General features: G+C 34.0%; 1 pseudogene; it reads right to left on the bottom strand.

Annotated features, from left to right (window-relative positions):
• Positions 1–1,749: 1,749 nt before the first annotated feature.
• Positions 1,750–17,101, bottom strand: part of LOC121040503 (D-aminoacyl-tRNA deacylase 2-like) — a 36,626-nt pseudogene continuing 21,274 nt past the window's right edge.

Raw genomic sequence — 17,101 nt, 5'->3', positions numbered from 1 at the left:
GAAGAGGAGGAAAAGATGGAAGAGAAAGAACAGTGTATAAGACAAGCTATACATGTGTTTGGAATAGTACATAGGAGGCGCTCAACAACATTTACTCATTAACTGTAGAAATGAATAGTTCACCCTTCTATTTCTGTCCAAAATAAGAGCTTATAAGGGGAGACTTCCTGGAAAAGTCTCAGGTGGGACTAGTTTAGTTTTGAATTTGGTAAAATATAACTCTTGGAACCCATCAAGAAAAATAAAGTTATTCAATTTCATTACATTTGGCTCCATATTGGTTTCAAGTTACTTCATACTGTGGATAATGTTACTTTTAAGCCATGGACACAAATGATTTTCTGTTTGGTTCCATCCCAAACTAATGTTAGCATTTTAATAATTGAATTTGAAATGGCTTTCTTTTGTTTACTGAAGCAGTGGTGGTTATATCACAAGACTGTAAATCACTTAGGCAGTAATAAAGATGCTTCTACAGTATTACACAAGACCTAAAGTATTGTCTGTGCATTTTGTGAGAACAAAGGCCGTTGAATTTTTTTTTCAGTTTGTGCAGGATTTTACCTAATTTTAAGGCAAATAGTTATTTTTATTATATACTACACACACTTGAGGGTCTAAGAAATATGTTTTTTCTTGACTGAACAAAATTATTCACTGCAAAATACTTAAATACACCTAAGAATATTCCCACAATGACTGTAAAGTGAATAGAAAGCAGTGTTCACATTATCAAATGAAAGTGTAGAGAAAGCAGGATGAAAGGTGACTGAGATCCAGCTGTCATTGGGTCACTCAGTTCTTGTCCCAGATGTACCAAAGAATTGGAGACCCCAGATCAGAATGGGGAGATAGAGTTTATCAAGTAGGTAAGTAGAATACACTTGCAAGAGTAAAAGCAGACCACTGCCAGAAGAAGAAGGATGGCGGTGGCTCCAAGAAGCTCTACCTACAACCTTTTAAGCTTGTTTTGTGTACATGTGAATTTGGCTTTATTGATATTTTTGATTGACACCTGGTGGTTATATGACATTATGGCTTCTCAGCATGCACCTACCCATGATGCATTCTATTTGCATTTATTTATGTATTGTGTATTTATGAGTGTCTTATGAGCTTTTGTTGTGACCTTAAAAGTACTTAAGGGCAAGGTGCACATTTTGAGCACATGCTCATCTCTTATAAGTCCCCTTGTGGCTTTTGAGCCAGCTCTGTGGCAAGGCATTTCCTGTTCTGTTAGCCCTTAGAGGTAGCTCTGAAAGTGTGACTGTTAACTTTCAGGGTGGCTCCAAAGGTGTGGCCAGCACCTGCTTTATCCTTCCTTGCTCATGTCTAACTAACACAGTGTTTTGCGACTTGACAAGGTCATCCAATTAGCAGGTTACAGAGTTATGGATGGGACCCAGGATTTTCTTATCTAAAATTGCTGCAGGTTAGCATAGTCAAGAAGAAGACGAAGAATGGGGCACTTGGGTCATTTAGTGGGTTAAACGTCTGACTTCAGCTCAGGTCATGATCTCGCGGTTTGTGAGTTCAAGCTCTGCATCCGGCTCTGTGCTGATAGCTCAGAGCCTGGAGCCTGCTTCGGATTCTGTGTCTCCCTTGCTCTCTGCCCCTCCCCTTCTCACACTCTCTCTCACTCTCTCAAAAATAAACATTAAAAAAAAAAAAGAAGGGGAAGAAAATAATTAGAGTTGAGATCATTTTATACCACAAAACAATTGCAGAAGCTAACTTAATTTTTCAAAACTAAACTAGGTGTGTATGTGGTCCACTGGTATCCAGCGTTATAACTCCTGTTCGTTCGGGTAAGTATCCTGTTCCCGCCACAACCGTGGCTTCAGCCGTCTTGCTGTTAGCAGCTAATTCCTTTTCACACAGAGTCACAAATTGTGGATAAAGTTTTAACTCTTCTGCTTTTCCAGAGTTAGAGTGATACTGCATGTTTCTGCCTTTTATTCTCCCACCAAGGGTGGCTTGAGGGATGATAAGAATGTTGCCAAGGAGCTCTAATACAGACACGTGCTTGCCATTTTCTGTTTTCACTTAATCATATTAACCATTTTGTGAAGAAGTTTTTTATTAGGTGCCTTGGAAAAACACACATAGATCGCTAATGTTCCCTGAACCTCCTGGGTCTCGGTGACCCCCTCAGCTGGGTGTATGTACAGCCAGCCCCGCAGGCACTGATCCAGAACTCCCCGGGCCTGAGGTATCCGGCTACCCTCAGCCTGGGCTCAAACCCTGGCAATCTAACATGTCCAGGTCCTGGGCTTGAGGCCATTTACATTTTTAGCCATAGTAACTGATATGTAATCTTTGGAAGAATTATATTTTGACTACATTTTCTGGTAGTTAATGACTGAGTGTGTTTCCCAAAAATTCACATGGTGAAGTCTTAACTCCCAATGTGATAGTATTTGGAGGTGGGACCTTTGGAAGGTAATAAGGTTTAGATGAGGTCATGAGGATACAGTCCTCAGGATGAGATTAGTGCCCTAATAAGAATAGACCAGATAACCTGCTTTCTTTCTTCTCTCTTCTGTTTCTGCACCATTTGAGGATACACCAAGAAACCAGTCATCTGCAAGACAGATGACTTCACCATAATTTAATGATGTTGGCATTCTGATCTCAGGTCAGACTTACATCCAGAACTGTAAGAAATAAATGTCTGCTATTTAGGACACCTAGCCCATGGCATTTTGTTATAGCAGCCTGTGCTAAGACACTGTATTGGATTTCGATTCTTCTCTCTATGACTTGTAAATAGAGATTTCCAAAGGTCTGCTGTTTTAGTGAATCAAATTTTTTAAATTTTATTAATAAAGTAAATTTGAGAAAGAGACAAAGAGAGACGAGAGAGTGAGTGGGGGAGGGGCAGAGAGTGAGGGAGACACAGAATCTGAAAGAGGCTCCTGGCTGTGAGCTCTCAGCACAGAGCCCAATGTGGGGCTCGAACTTACAAGCCATGAAATGACCTGAGCCAACTATCATATGTTCAAGCAATTCTACTTTTGGGTATTTATCTGAAGAAAACAAAAATATCAATTCAAAGATAGATATAGATAGATAGATAGATAGAGATAGATATATTGCAGCATTATTTACAATAGCTAAGACATAAAAGTAACCTAAGTGTCCATTGATAAGTGAATAAAGATGATGTACGTATGTATGTATTTATGTATGTATATATGCATTCCTTCATTGGACATACTTCATTTTATTGTACTCACTTTATTGCACTTTGTAGATACTGCCTTCTCTACGAATTGAAGATTTATGGCAACTCTCAAGCAAGTCTATCAGTCCCATTTTGCTCTCAGCATTTGCTCACTCCATGTCTATCATATTTTGATAATTCTTGTAATATTTCAAACTTTTTCATTGTTATTATATTTGTAATGGTGATCTATGATCAATGATTATGATTTGCTGAAAGTTCAGATGAGGGTTAGCATTTTTTAGCAATAAAGTATTTTTTCATTAAGGTACGTACATTTTTTTTGACATAATGATATTGCACACTTACTAGTCTACAGTAGAAACAGAACTTTCATATATGTATTGGGAACCAGAAAAATCATTTGTTGTAAAGATCACTTTACTGCTGTGGTCTGGAACTGAACTTGTAGCATCCTTCAAGGGATTCCTGTGCCTCAGAATATTACTCAGCATTAAAGAAGAAAGAAATGTTGCCATTTGTGACATCATGGATGGACTTACAGAGTATTATGCTAAGTGAAATAAATCTGAAAAAGACAAATACTTATATGCGGAATCTAAACAAGACAAACAAACACAATAAAGCAAACTTATAGAGAACAAAGTGTTGGTTGGTTACCACAGCTGGGAGATGCTGAAGGTGAGCAAAATATGTGAAGGGGACTAAGAGGTACAAACTTCTAGGAGAGAGAGAGAGAGAGAGAGAGAGAGAGAGAGAGAGAGGGAGGATGGGACCAATACTGTATGCTCTCACTTCTGTGTTAGAAATTTAAAAATAAATAAATAGATAAACAGATAACACAAATTCATAGAAAACATCAGATCTGTGATTACCAGAAATAGGGGTGGGGAAGGGGGAAATGGAGGAAGGTGGTCAAATTTTCAGTTACAAGTACTAGGGATGTAACGTACAACATGATGACTATAGTTAACATTGCTGTTTGGCATATGTAAAAGTTGTTTGGCATATATAAAAGTTGTTAAGAGTAAATCCTCAACGTTCTCATCACCAGGAAAAATAAATGTATTTTCTTTTTTTTCCTCCTGTATCTATATGAGGTGATCAGAGTTAACTTACTGTAGTAATCATTTCATGGTATGTGAAATGGTAAGTGAAATCATTAGGCTGTACACTTTACTTATGTGGTGATATGTCGATCACATCTCAATATAACTGAGGATAAGACACTTGAAAAATATCATTGATGGATTTGAGTACTGAAAACATATAGCTTTTAAATTTCTAAAACATAGAAAAGCAGTAAGTTAATAAACAAGAAGATGAAACTACGAAAATATTTAAAAATAACATTATTAGTGAAGTGTTACTATCCGCGATATATATGAAGTTTCCATAAGTAAGAAACATTAGATTCTACATAAAATAAGAAGATGCATAAGGAGACAATGTGTAGAGCAAACAAAATTGGCCAATTCACTTAGAAATATATCATGCTTAAAAGTGAAACTAATGTGCAGTTTTAAAGTATTTTGTCTATCACATTTGCAAAGTTATAAATAAATCCTGGAATATATCATAGTTTTCAAGCATAAATTATGTTTAAGCATAAACTAGTACTGTCTTTATGAGACATATTTAGGCATGATTTTAACTTTTTTGGTTTGTTTGCCATATTTTGACCCAAAATTTGCATTTTTGGGGATCTAGCTTAAAACCTCCACACTGTGGAATAATTAATGTTCCATACATTTATTTCATCATTAATCACACTAATCCAAAATTAACATTAAAAATCTCAGAGAGATACTTTTCTTTGGTGGCTACTGATCCCAATACCCACTCTCCTTTTTTTTAATACTAGAACATTGATAATTTTAGCTGGATGGATGACCATCTACTTAAAGACCACATTAGCAAGACTCTGGTAAGTTCAAAATTGCCATGTTTTGTCCAGTAAGATAGCAGCAGATGGTGAATGTCACCGTCTAATAATTCCTGAAAAGAAAATGCTACCCATTCAAGTATGTTTTCTGACATTCAGTCTTATTTAGATGAGGCATGGTGACAGCAACAACCTAGGCGATGGTAGCCTAACAGTATAGAAGATACCTCTTTCCCTCCAACTCATCTGGCATTTCAGAATTTTTAGAAAAGATGAGTATGATTATTACATTGTTTAAGACACCACTATCAGTTCTCAAAGAGCATTGACCACGTCTTAACTAATAGTTTTCTGTACTTTCCCAATAGTCTACAATGAATATCTACACAGATAACACAAGTCAACATTTAAAAGAAGAAAGAAACCAAAAATAAAACTAGACAGAATTCACTCAACTGGTGTTTTACTGCTAAAAGCTGGTGGTCTTAACTCTAAGCTATTTGGGTGCTTAAGAATTTCTCAGGACTTATCACTAGAAAATATTCTATATGTAAGTAATAGATGTAGTATACTGACTTTAAATGAATGCTTTTATGTGTATATTCATATATACATGAATATAACAGAATTGGGGGAAAGGTAATATATAACAGCCTTGTTGAATTAGCAGAAGGTCCTCTATACTTAGAAAAAAAACAGAATAATGTTAGCACTATGCTTCTTAGAGAAACCTTGCATTTTAGCATTGTCAAATAGACTTAGAATTAGTTATTCTGTATGATGATAACCATTAATTTGGGTTAACTTTTTAGTCATAATTGACTATAATACAACAACCTAGCTCATCGAGTTAGATGAGGATTAAAAAATAATTTATCACTGTAGCTAGCATGCACACATGGAGTTCCATAAAGATTAATTTTTGTGATTATGATAAGCAAATTTAGAGATGAGATACTAAGATTAAGTGACAAACAGAAAACGTATACCTGGGTACCTCTCAATGGACATTAAGGTTAGAAAGTTAACGTGGATTAATTGAAAAGGACTACATGGTAGTTAATAATTTTTCATTTATTCAGTTAGTAATTCAAAGCTGGAGATATGCCTTGGAATAAAGATATAACAAAATGCATATTTTAAGATATTGAACCGTGTCAAATTATACTTAACATGTGTATTTAAAATTTATTGTGCTATGACCTTTTTACTGGCACACATGACTAATATCCTCCAATGATGCTATAGAGGCAAAGTGTTTTCATAGATGAAATATTTTTATAGGCAGAATGTAGCCTCAATAGAGAATAATTATTTTATTTCTAGTATCATTCAGTATCAAAAGACTGCTTAATATCATCATTAATAAACTTAAATGTAAAAAAAAAAGAAAAAAATTAAAAAAAATAAACTTAAGTGTAATATCTGTCTGGGTGTCATTGCACACTTTTATAGAATGTCATCTAGAGTAAGAAGATGCAGGAGATTATGTTTGAGTTCTATACTACACGTAAATTATGTAATGTGTTTTTTAGGTAGGTGAAGGAGTAGAAGTGGGATAAAGTAGGCTGAGTAAATTCATTAGGGATACATGTAAGCTGTGTTTTAATTATACATTATCCCAAGGTAATATATACCTAATAAACCATATACATAACTATATATAACTATATGAGAAACTACGTATATAACAGTTTATGTTACTGAAAACCATAGATTTGTAAAAATATATCCATTTTCTTTCTTCTAAGCCTGGCTTTCATGTCTTCTGATATTAATTACCCCATCATTATTTTCCCTTAATTTTTATTACCAATCTTATTAGAATGTAAGCTTCTCAGCAGAGGAATATAGGTCTGTTTTATTCAACAGTTCATCATCATCATCAAACTGCCTTGCAATAAAACTGCCATATAGTCTCTTACACATATAAATAAAATGTTTAATAAATACATATTTTTAACTAAAGAGAATCAGCAACATTAGTAAAGGAAAGAAACTTGGAGATCATCAAGTTTTCGTAAATAAGAAAACTGAGGCCAAGAGAGGACAGACAAAAAAGCTCAAGATCACAGAACAAGTCTATGGGAGAGATTATATGGTCATGTGAATAGTGGTAATTTTGGATTTTTTCCTTTAAACATTATTGCAATATCCATTCTCTCTTTCTTCTTTTTAGTAAGAAAATATTTCTCATTATTATTTTCAATCACTTTCCCTTTTAACGATAAAGGATAGTCTCTTTAATAAAAATGAGTTGTTGGGAAAATGAATGAACATAACATTAAGGGTAGTTTCTCTGGTCACCATGCATGATGTTTCTGAAGTATGCAGTGGATAAAACATTAAGATTAACCTAATGTATATGGATAACATTTCTACAAACTAGTTTCAGTCATAAAAAATATAGCGCAGAAAATGTCATTTCCAAAGTAGAAAGAGTTTCATGGTTGTGCTAGGATTCAAACTGAGACTTTCTAGTTCAAGTGTAGAATTTTCTATGAAATAAACGTATATATATGTTAAATTAGCATGGTTTCAGAATAAATAATAGATAAATGTAGTGCACACTAGTAACCAATTTTAAGTTTCTATTCTCTTTTCCTCCTTCAGACGCTCTACCTGGTGACTGTATTTTACAACCTCTCTTTCAGTTTGATATGGTCATATGACTGTGTCCACACTAATGACATATGAACAGAGGTGGTATGTGCAACTTTTGATGTATCATTGCATTGCACTATTTCCCCTGGAAAAAAATGTTAGAACACAGACCTGGTAGTACTTTGTCTTGGACCGTGAAGACCAGGACAATACCTTGGAGTATGGGCAGATTTATAAAGGATCTTGGTTACTGAATGATATTTTTAAAAATGTTTATTTATTTTTGAGAGAGAGAGAAAGAGAGCGCACATGCATGCAAGCGGGGAAGGGACAGTGAGAGAGGGGGAAAAGGATCCAAAGTGGGTTCATTTGGCTCTGTGCTAACATCAGAGGGCCTAAAGTAGGGCTTGAACTCATGAACTGCGAGATCATAACCAGAGCCAAAGTCAGAAGCTTAACCGAGTCACCCAGGATGTCTAGGTCTCATTTTTACTACATCCTTAGCCATATGTATGTAGCCTATACACTTACTAATATAAAGTAAATAAGAAATCAAGAGAGACAGAAGGGATGTAACTCTAACTTAAGCAAGAGATCAGAACTCAGATCCTGGAAGCCAAGAGTAGGTGGAAAATAGAAGACCAAGAATTGGACAGGGTAATTAATGACAACTACAGACTGGGAAACATATACTGCTTATGGACACAAAGAACTCATGCTGGATATGCTTAAGAGTAATAAATAGATAAAAGGAGAAGGTCTGTTCCTTTTCAGGTTATCTCAAAGAAATTAGAGTGGAAATAAAGTAAAAAAAAAGTAATGAGGATGAAGGTCTTCTCAGGGAGATAAGCAAATAGATGAGAAGCAAGAGAGTTAAATGAACAGTATGGTGAGAATTAATGTGTATCTAAATATGAAGAATTATTTACAAATACACTCATTGAGGGGCTTTTTAAAGGGTTCATTAAGTAGTAGGGACTGAGCTTATATTCTCTTGGCTGAATTAAATAATGGTTCTGAACCTCAGCTTTATCACCTGAAAAAGAGTGGTTTTAAGAATTTGATAAAAACACGATGGAAAGAAAATGGCACATAAAAGTCTAATCATTCTTGTTTATATCATTGTTAGAGAAAATGAGGCAACTAATTCTCTGTAGGATCTGACATCATCAAAGTAGAATATAATAATTTATCTGTGCTCTTGAAAAATAAGTAGATATCTTTTAGGCAGAGAGCAAGATAGGGTTTTTCAAACAGAAGAAAGTATAGACTTAAAGGCAAAGAATCAGGTAAGATCATCATACATAGAGGAAATTAATAGAGATTTACAAAGCTTGGAACATAGGTTACAAAATAGAAAATAATTGAACAAGTAGATAGGGACAAAATCTGAAAGATTTAACTTCCAATTTAAAGATATTAGACATAATCCTATGTGTTAAAAAGCATACTTTTTTTTTAACCAAAGAGTGATGTGAAAGATATATTTTATACAAAGAAATCCAAATTCATTATGGTGTATGGAAGAACAAAACAGGCCACCACAGGGAGATTGGACAAAAGATTTGGAAAGAGAATTGATATCCAAACTAAGTCAGGGGAAACAGGCATACATAAAGAAAAAAAAATGATTGAAGAGATAATCTGAAAATAGAATCAGTATCACTTGGTAAATAACTGGATGTGGAATACTCTGTAACTTGAGAAACTCATGATTCTAATAAGCAAAATTTCAAAAACTGGGAAAGAAATAGATTTTTAGAAAAGAAATGAGTAAATTTTATGAAAGTGTGATTGTTGCCAAAAGTATAGGGATATGGGTATGCCTCAGGTATATATACTTAAGGTAAAATGATGCATATAAGAGTAACATAAAAATCATATTTTTGCTATATTGTTCATCTCCTATATCTTCATACTTCTTCATAAGGAGTTTGTATATTTAATATTAGCTGCTTACTCCCAAGAAAGTATTTGAATTTCAGTGTGAAGGAGCTCGTTGTATGACAAAAGGAACAGAATGAGGAAGACATTAAACATGGCCCCTGCATTTATAAAGCTGAGTCTAGAGTGAGGAAGCAGATAAATTGTGATGGTTAATTTTATGTGTCAACTTTGACAAGGGAAATGGATGTCCAGATTAAACAATATTCTTGGTTGTGACTTTGAGTATTTCTCAGTAAGATTACCATTTGAATGAGTAGACTCATTAAAATAGATAGTCTTCCCCAATGTGGGTGAGTATCATCCAATCTGTGAGGGCTCCAATAGAACAAAAAGGTTTATGAAGGAGGAATTCACCCCTTTTTGCTTCCTTCAGGCCTTCCTGAGCCAGGATATCAGTCTCCTGCCCTTGAACTGAGATTTGCACCATCAGCTCCCCTTGTTTTTAGGCCTCGGGAATAGGACTGGGATTACACCAATGGCTTTGTGGGGTTTCCATCTTGCAGATAGCAGATCATGGGACTTCTCAGGCTCCATAAAAGCATGAGCTAAATTATTACAATCTCTTTATATAAATCCACTATGGCTTTATTTCTCTGGAGGACTCTAATACACAAACTAAGAGAAATTTGTTGATCAAGGTACCATCATGGCCAATGGTGAGGAGAATAGCAAGGTGAAGTCTAGCTTGTGGGGTTATACTCACATGGTAAATGGAATCACACAGCTATTCTCAGTCATGTTTCCTGTTGAAAGGATTTCTGTCCCTAATAGAAATGAAGTGAACACCTTCCAGTAGCAACAGCTAATATATATGAAGAAGAATAGAAGCAAAAAACCACTCATCTAATCTAGAAAGGCCTGATGGACAAGCAGGGAGAGGAGAAAAAAAGAAAAACACTGGCCTATATGAAACCATTTCATCTGAAAACTTTCAACTTCAGTAAAAGGGGTTTGTTTAGTCCTAACAATTTCTTCACCAACTCAGGCTAATATTAAATTTAGTCCTCTGTAAAATCCCAAGAAAAACATAAGTAAATTGAAACTAAGAGATAAAGAAAAACCTTTCACTGAACTTGTAATTTAATAAAAATTCTTATCTATGGATAAGAAAAGGAACAGGATGAAGAGGCAATGATGGAAGGGTGCCTTTTCGAAACACACCCTGTTACTGTAGTTTTGGTTTAGAAAATATATAAATATTTTACATATTCACAAAGAAAATTTTAATTTACAAAAGCCCCCTTCACCAAAAAAAAAAAAAAATTGAAAAAAGTAAGTAAAGAAACTCAACTTTATATCAAGGTGTAGAGATAGCCACATACAGAAGTAAATTACTTTCAATGACTTTGAAGTAAATTAGAAGCACAAAGAAATAGTAAATATTATTTAGCAGTTTAAATTTGGGGTGTAATCAATATTACGAATTTAAACTTATTGTGTAGAATAACACAACTGTGTTTTACCTTAATGTTATAAACCAAATATTTCAGTAAAAAAGAATGAGATCAAGATCCAACCAGTTTAAATTTTATAATGTTAAAATTGAGTCTGAAATATGATAAACCTGTAATTTTTCTTAGGAAAACTACATTTTTCTATCTAAAGAAAGGTTTGTATCTTCAAAAACAGCCATGTCGTGAATGACAAGAAAGAGTAAGAAACTCCAGATGAACAATCAAGAGAAATAACAAAAGAATTCTTTGAAATTCAGAGTATTCAATATTCAATACTTAGAAATACTGAAGCGATTTTAAAGTTTAATGTAAAAATTTCAAAAACACTGTCATAAAATAAGTTTTCTGCAATATAAACCAGTAAAATATTGCTGAAATCATTGACTGAACAAACGCTTTTAGGTCAAATTAGATTTTTGTAAACAAAGAATCCTGTGACTAGCTTCAAAGTTAGTTCTGTTAAATTAAGAAAAAATCCCATTTACAATTGTACCAAAAATAAGATACACAGAATAAACCTAACCAAAGAGGTGAAAGAGGTATACTCTGAAAACTAGAAAACATTGATAAAAGAAATTAAAGACACAAAAAAGTAGAAAAACATTCCATGCTCATGGACTGGGAGAACAAATATTGTCAAAACGTTTATACTACCCAAAGCAACCTACACATGTACTGCAATCCCTAACAAAATATGAACATCCTTTTTCACAGAACTAGAACAAAGAATCCTAAAATTTGTATGGGACCACAAAAGACCCCGAATAGCCAAAGCAATCTTGAAAATGAAAAGCAAAGCTGGAGACATCACAATTCCAGACTTCAAGTTATATTACAAAGCTGTAGTCATGAAGAGAGTATGGAACTTGCACAAAAACGATGGAACAGAAGAGAAGACTCAGAAATGAACCCAAATCTATATGGTCAATTATTCTTTGGCAAAGCAGGAAAGAACATCTAACCGGAAAAAAGACAGTCTCTTCAATAAATGGTGATCGGAAAACTGGACAGCAGCCTAAAAAGAGAAAGAAACTGGGACACTTTCTTATACCATATGCAAAAGTACACTCAAAATGGATGAAAGACCTAAATGTGAGACCTGAAACCATAAAGAAATAAACCATAAAATCTTAGAAGAGAGCACAGGCAGTAATTTCCTTGACATCAGCCAAAGTAACTTTTTTGTAGTTATGTCTCCTGAGGCCAGGGAAACAAAAGCAAATATAAGCTCTTGGGACTATATCAGGGAAAAAAAGGAAAACAAACAAACAAACAAAAACACCTTTTGCATAGCAAAGGAAACAACCAACAAAACTAAAGGGCAATCTACGGAATGGGAGAAGATATTTGCAAATGACATATCCAATAAAGAGTTAGTATCCAAAATATATAAAAAATTTATACAACTCAACACCCCAAAACCAAATAATCCAATTAAAAATGGGCAGAGGATATGAACAGACATTTCTCCAAAGAAAATATACAGATGACCAAAAGACACATGAAAAGATGTTCATCATCACTAGCCATCAGGAAAATGTAAATCAAAACTACAATGAGATATCACCTCATACCTGTCAAAATGGGTAAAATCAACAACATAAGCAACGACAAGTATTGGCGAGGATGTGGAGAAAGGGAAACCCTCTTGCACTGTTAGTGGAAATACAGTTGATGCAGCCACTCTGGAAAACAGTATGGAGGTTTCTCAAAAAGTTAAAAATAGAACTACCTATGATCCAGTAATCACACTACTGGGTATTTTCCTAAAGAATGCAAAAACACTAATTCAAAGGGATACATTCACCCCTATATTTATAGCAGATTGTATACAGTAGCCAAGATATGGAAGCAGCCCCAGTATACATCAGCTGATGAATGGATAAGGAAGGAATGTGTGTGTGTGTGTGTGTGTGTGTGTGTGTATAATTAGGTATGTATACATACACACACACACACACACACACACACACACACACACACAGAATATTATTTGGCCATATATAAGTATGAAGCCTTGCCATTTGCAATGACATGGATGGAGCTAGAGAGTATAATGCTAAGCGAAATAAATTAGAGAAAGACAAATACCATGGGCTTTCACTCATATGTGGAATTTAAGAAACAAAACAAATGAGCAAAGGGAAAAAAGAGAGAGAAAGAAACAAATCAAAAACAGAGTTGTAACCTCTAAAGAACACTTTGGTGGTTACTAGAGGGAAGTTAGGTGGGCAGATGGGATAAAGTGTAATAGGGATTAAGGAGGGCACTTATTGTGATGAACACTGAGTAATGTATGGAATCATTGGATCACTATATTGTACACCTGAAACTAACATAACACTGTAAGTTAACTAAATAGAACGAAAATAAAAACTAAAGAAACTACTTCTTTTAAAATTCTCAGGAAAGGGTCCCCTGGGTGACTCAGTCGGTTAAGTGTCTGACTGCCTCAGGTCATGATCTCACAGTTCGTGAGTTTGAGCCCCACTTCTGTCTCTATGCTGATAGCTCGGAGCCTGGAGCCTGCTTTGGATTCTGTGCCTGCGCTCCTCTCTCTGTCTGTCTGTCTGTCTCTCTCTCTCTCTCTCTCTCTCTCTCTCTCTCTCTCACTCTCAAAAATAAACATTCACAAAAATAAAATTCTTAGGCAAGTGTTACTCAACATTTTCAGATTTGGATGAGCAAAAGGTAATTCATAAAGGTAATCCGTAAACAATGGATGTAATTATTTATGCTTTATTCGGGATTTCTTTTTCAGTTCCAGTTTAGTTGGTTGTTGTTTTTAGTTTTTTTAAGAAAGACATTATGTTAATCTTTCTTTTCTGGGAAGTAAGAAACATGGGCTTTCAAAAACCTATGTATTTGCATGGCATTATTTGTATGTTATTATTATACACAGAACACCATGGCCATGGTTTATTTAGATTAGATTTATTTATCTTAATTTAGAAAAAACCTGTGGTGTTTACTACTAAAACATTATCTTTAAGATTTTTTTTTAAATGTAAGATTTCAGGCACAAAAATTGAATGGTTAAAGAAATGTCTATTAATGTGCTGCGTATATAATAACTGAGCACCTCAGAAATAGAGAGTGATATTTAAACTCTGTGGGAAGATCATGAATATCAGAGTTCCACTTAACAAACATTCTTGACAGGTTTTTATTTATTTTTAATATGCTAGCAAAAACATTTAACAGAACTCAGGGTGATTTTCAGTATGCTCTCACACAATCTTAGTACTTCATGTGAACTTCAGGCATCTGTGAAGTGATCATTTACTTTCACTTCTTTCCCAATTCACTTTGTCTAAAATGACTTGACACAACATAAATTTACTTTATTTCACTTACAAATATAAAAAGAGAAGTCTTTTTATTTTATGAATTAGTTTCCCTTTGTCCATATATCTTTCCCAGCTGACAAAAATAATGTATATTAGAGTCTGTGTTAATCTCAAATTCCTCTAGACTTTTAGTCAGGTAAACATGAAAATCTGCATATTATAATTACTATAAATCTGGAAAGGTTAATTTGGACATAATTTTTAATGTATCATCTGCTAGACTTGGAAAACAATGATAATTTTACTTCGTCTCATGCTTTCTCTCGAACCTCCTTCCAAAAATTTTCCAACTTCTGCCTTCCAGAAACCAGGCAATTTCAAACTATAAAAATATACTTAATATATACATTTCAAACTAATCAATTTTACATAACAAAATAGTTTTAGTCTCAATATTGTTACATGAGTTTGATGTGGTCTGTGTATGATCTTTTGGGATTTCTATTTTGTCTCCTGATATCATTTCCTTGAATGTACCATGTGGCAATACTACCTACTATTTTTCTTGTTTTCTAAAAATTGCTTGTAAAACCTCCCAGAGTATTTAACGAAAATGTTAAATTATTTGAAAAATAGTTATTTTAGCTATATTTATTACTATGAAATTTTTTATAAGCTGTGATGCTGTATTTTTAATCTATTGATGCAGCTGTGTTCTTTTCGTTAAAATATTTTAAACCGTTTGTATTCATATAGCTCTAATTTCTAATAAATCCATGAACCTCAATGTTTATAATGGGTAAACTTTTCTTAAATATTTACTTGATAAATTTTTCATATTCTAGAATCTTCCCTTAACTATGTTTACTTTTGTGAATACGTCAATTTGTATGTTGAGGTCTGAAACAGATAGGTTTCTGACAATTATGTTGAGATAATAAACAATAATCTAGTTGATCTTTCTCTTACAGTTCAAAGAAAACAATCATGAGATAATTAAAATAAGACAAAACTGAATCCTAAGACCCTGAGTTTTTAACTCAGTGCCAGAAATTAATATCACAAAAGTCATACTTTTCCAATGTGAGTGGAATAAAACAAATAAATAATAAAAAGATTTCCTAAATAATTTCTAAGTTCTTTGGAGTTTAAAAATTCTAGAAAATTACAATTTTGTTGATATGACCTATATATATATAGTTATATATATTTATATTATTTTATGTATATATTATATATACAATGCTGAGTGAATATTAAAATTGGACACCTTAATTTCTTTTTAGCTTCAAGTTTTTATGTAAATTCCAGTTAGTTAACCTACAGTGTAATATTAATTTCAGGTGTGCAATATAGCAATTCAACACTTCCATACATCACCCTGTGCTCATCATGACAGGTGAATTCCTTAATCCCCATCTCCCATTTAATCCATGCCCCCACCCACCTCCTCTCTGATAATAATCCCTGTGCTCCCTGTAGTTCAGTGTCTGTTTTCTGGTTTGCCCCCCACCTTTTTACTCTTTTTCCCTTATGTCTGTTTTGTTTCTTAAATTCTACATGAGTGAAATCATATGGTATTTGCCTTTCTCTGACAGATTTATTTCACTTAGCTGTACACTCTCTAGCCCCACACGTGTCATTGCAAATGGCAAGATTTAATTCTTTTTGATGGTTGAGTAATATTCCATTCTATATAAATACCACATCTTCTTTATCCATTCATCAGTCAGTGGACATTTGGGCTCTTTCCATGATTTGGCTATTATTAATAATACTGCTGTAAACATCAGCGTGCATGTGACCCTTCAAATCAGAATTTTTGTAACATTTGGGTAAATACCTAGAGGTGCAATTGCTGAGTCAGGGTAGTTCTATTTTTAACTTTTTGAGGGACTTTCATACTGTTTTTCAGAGTGGCTGTACCAGTTTGCATTCCCACCAACAGCGTAAGAGGGTTCCCCTTTCTCTGCATTCTCCCCAACACCTGTTTCCTGTGCTGTTAATTTTAGCTATTCTAACAGGTGGGAAGTGATAGTGCATTGTAGCCTTGAATTGTATTTCCCTGATAGTGATGTTGAGCATCTTTTCATGTGTCTGTCATCTAACTTCATGTTTTTGAAAAATTGTTTATTCATGTCTTCTGTTCATTTTTTAATTGGATGGCTTGTTTTTTGAGGAGTTGGCTTTTATAAGTTCTTTATATATTTTGAATTACTAGCCTTTTACCAGATATGTCATTTGCAAGTATTTTTTCCCATTCCATAAGTTGCCTTTTAGTTTTGTTGATTATTTCCTTCCCTTTACAGAAGGTTTTTATCTTGATGAAGCCCCAATAGTTTATTTTTTTCTTTTGTTTCCCTTACTAAAGGAGACATTTCTAATAAGAAGTTGCTATGGCTGATGTGAAGGAAGTTACTGCCTGTGTTCTCCTCTAGGATTTTGATGATTTCCTATCTCACATTAAGGTTTTTCATCCATTTTGAGTTTCTTTTGTATGTAAGAAATTGGTCCAGTTTTATTCTTTTGCAGGCTGCTGTCCAGTTTTTCCAACACCATTTGTTAAAAAGACTTTTCCATTGTGTATTCTTTCCTTTTTTGTCAAAGATTAGTTAACCATATAGTTGTGGATCCATTTCTGGGTTTTCTCTTCTGTTCCATTGATCTATGTGTTTGTTTTTGTGCCAGTGCCCTATTGTCTTGATCACTACTTATTTGTTGTTTTTTCTTTCAT

Source organism: Herpailurus yagouaroundi, unplaced genomic scaffold (assembly GCF_014898765.1).
Source record: "Herpailurus yagouaroundi ecotype Mexico unplaced genomic scaffold, PumYag 28, whole genome shotgun sequence".
Lineage (NCBI taxonomy): Eukaryota > Metazoa > Chordata > Mammalia > Carnivora > Felidae > Herpailurus > Herpailurus yagouaroundi.
This window is presented reverse-complemented; position numbering and strand designations above follow the sequence as displayed.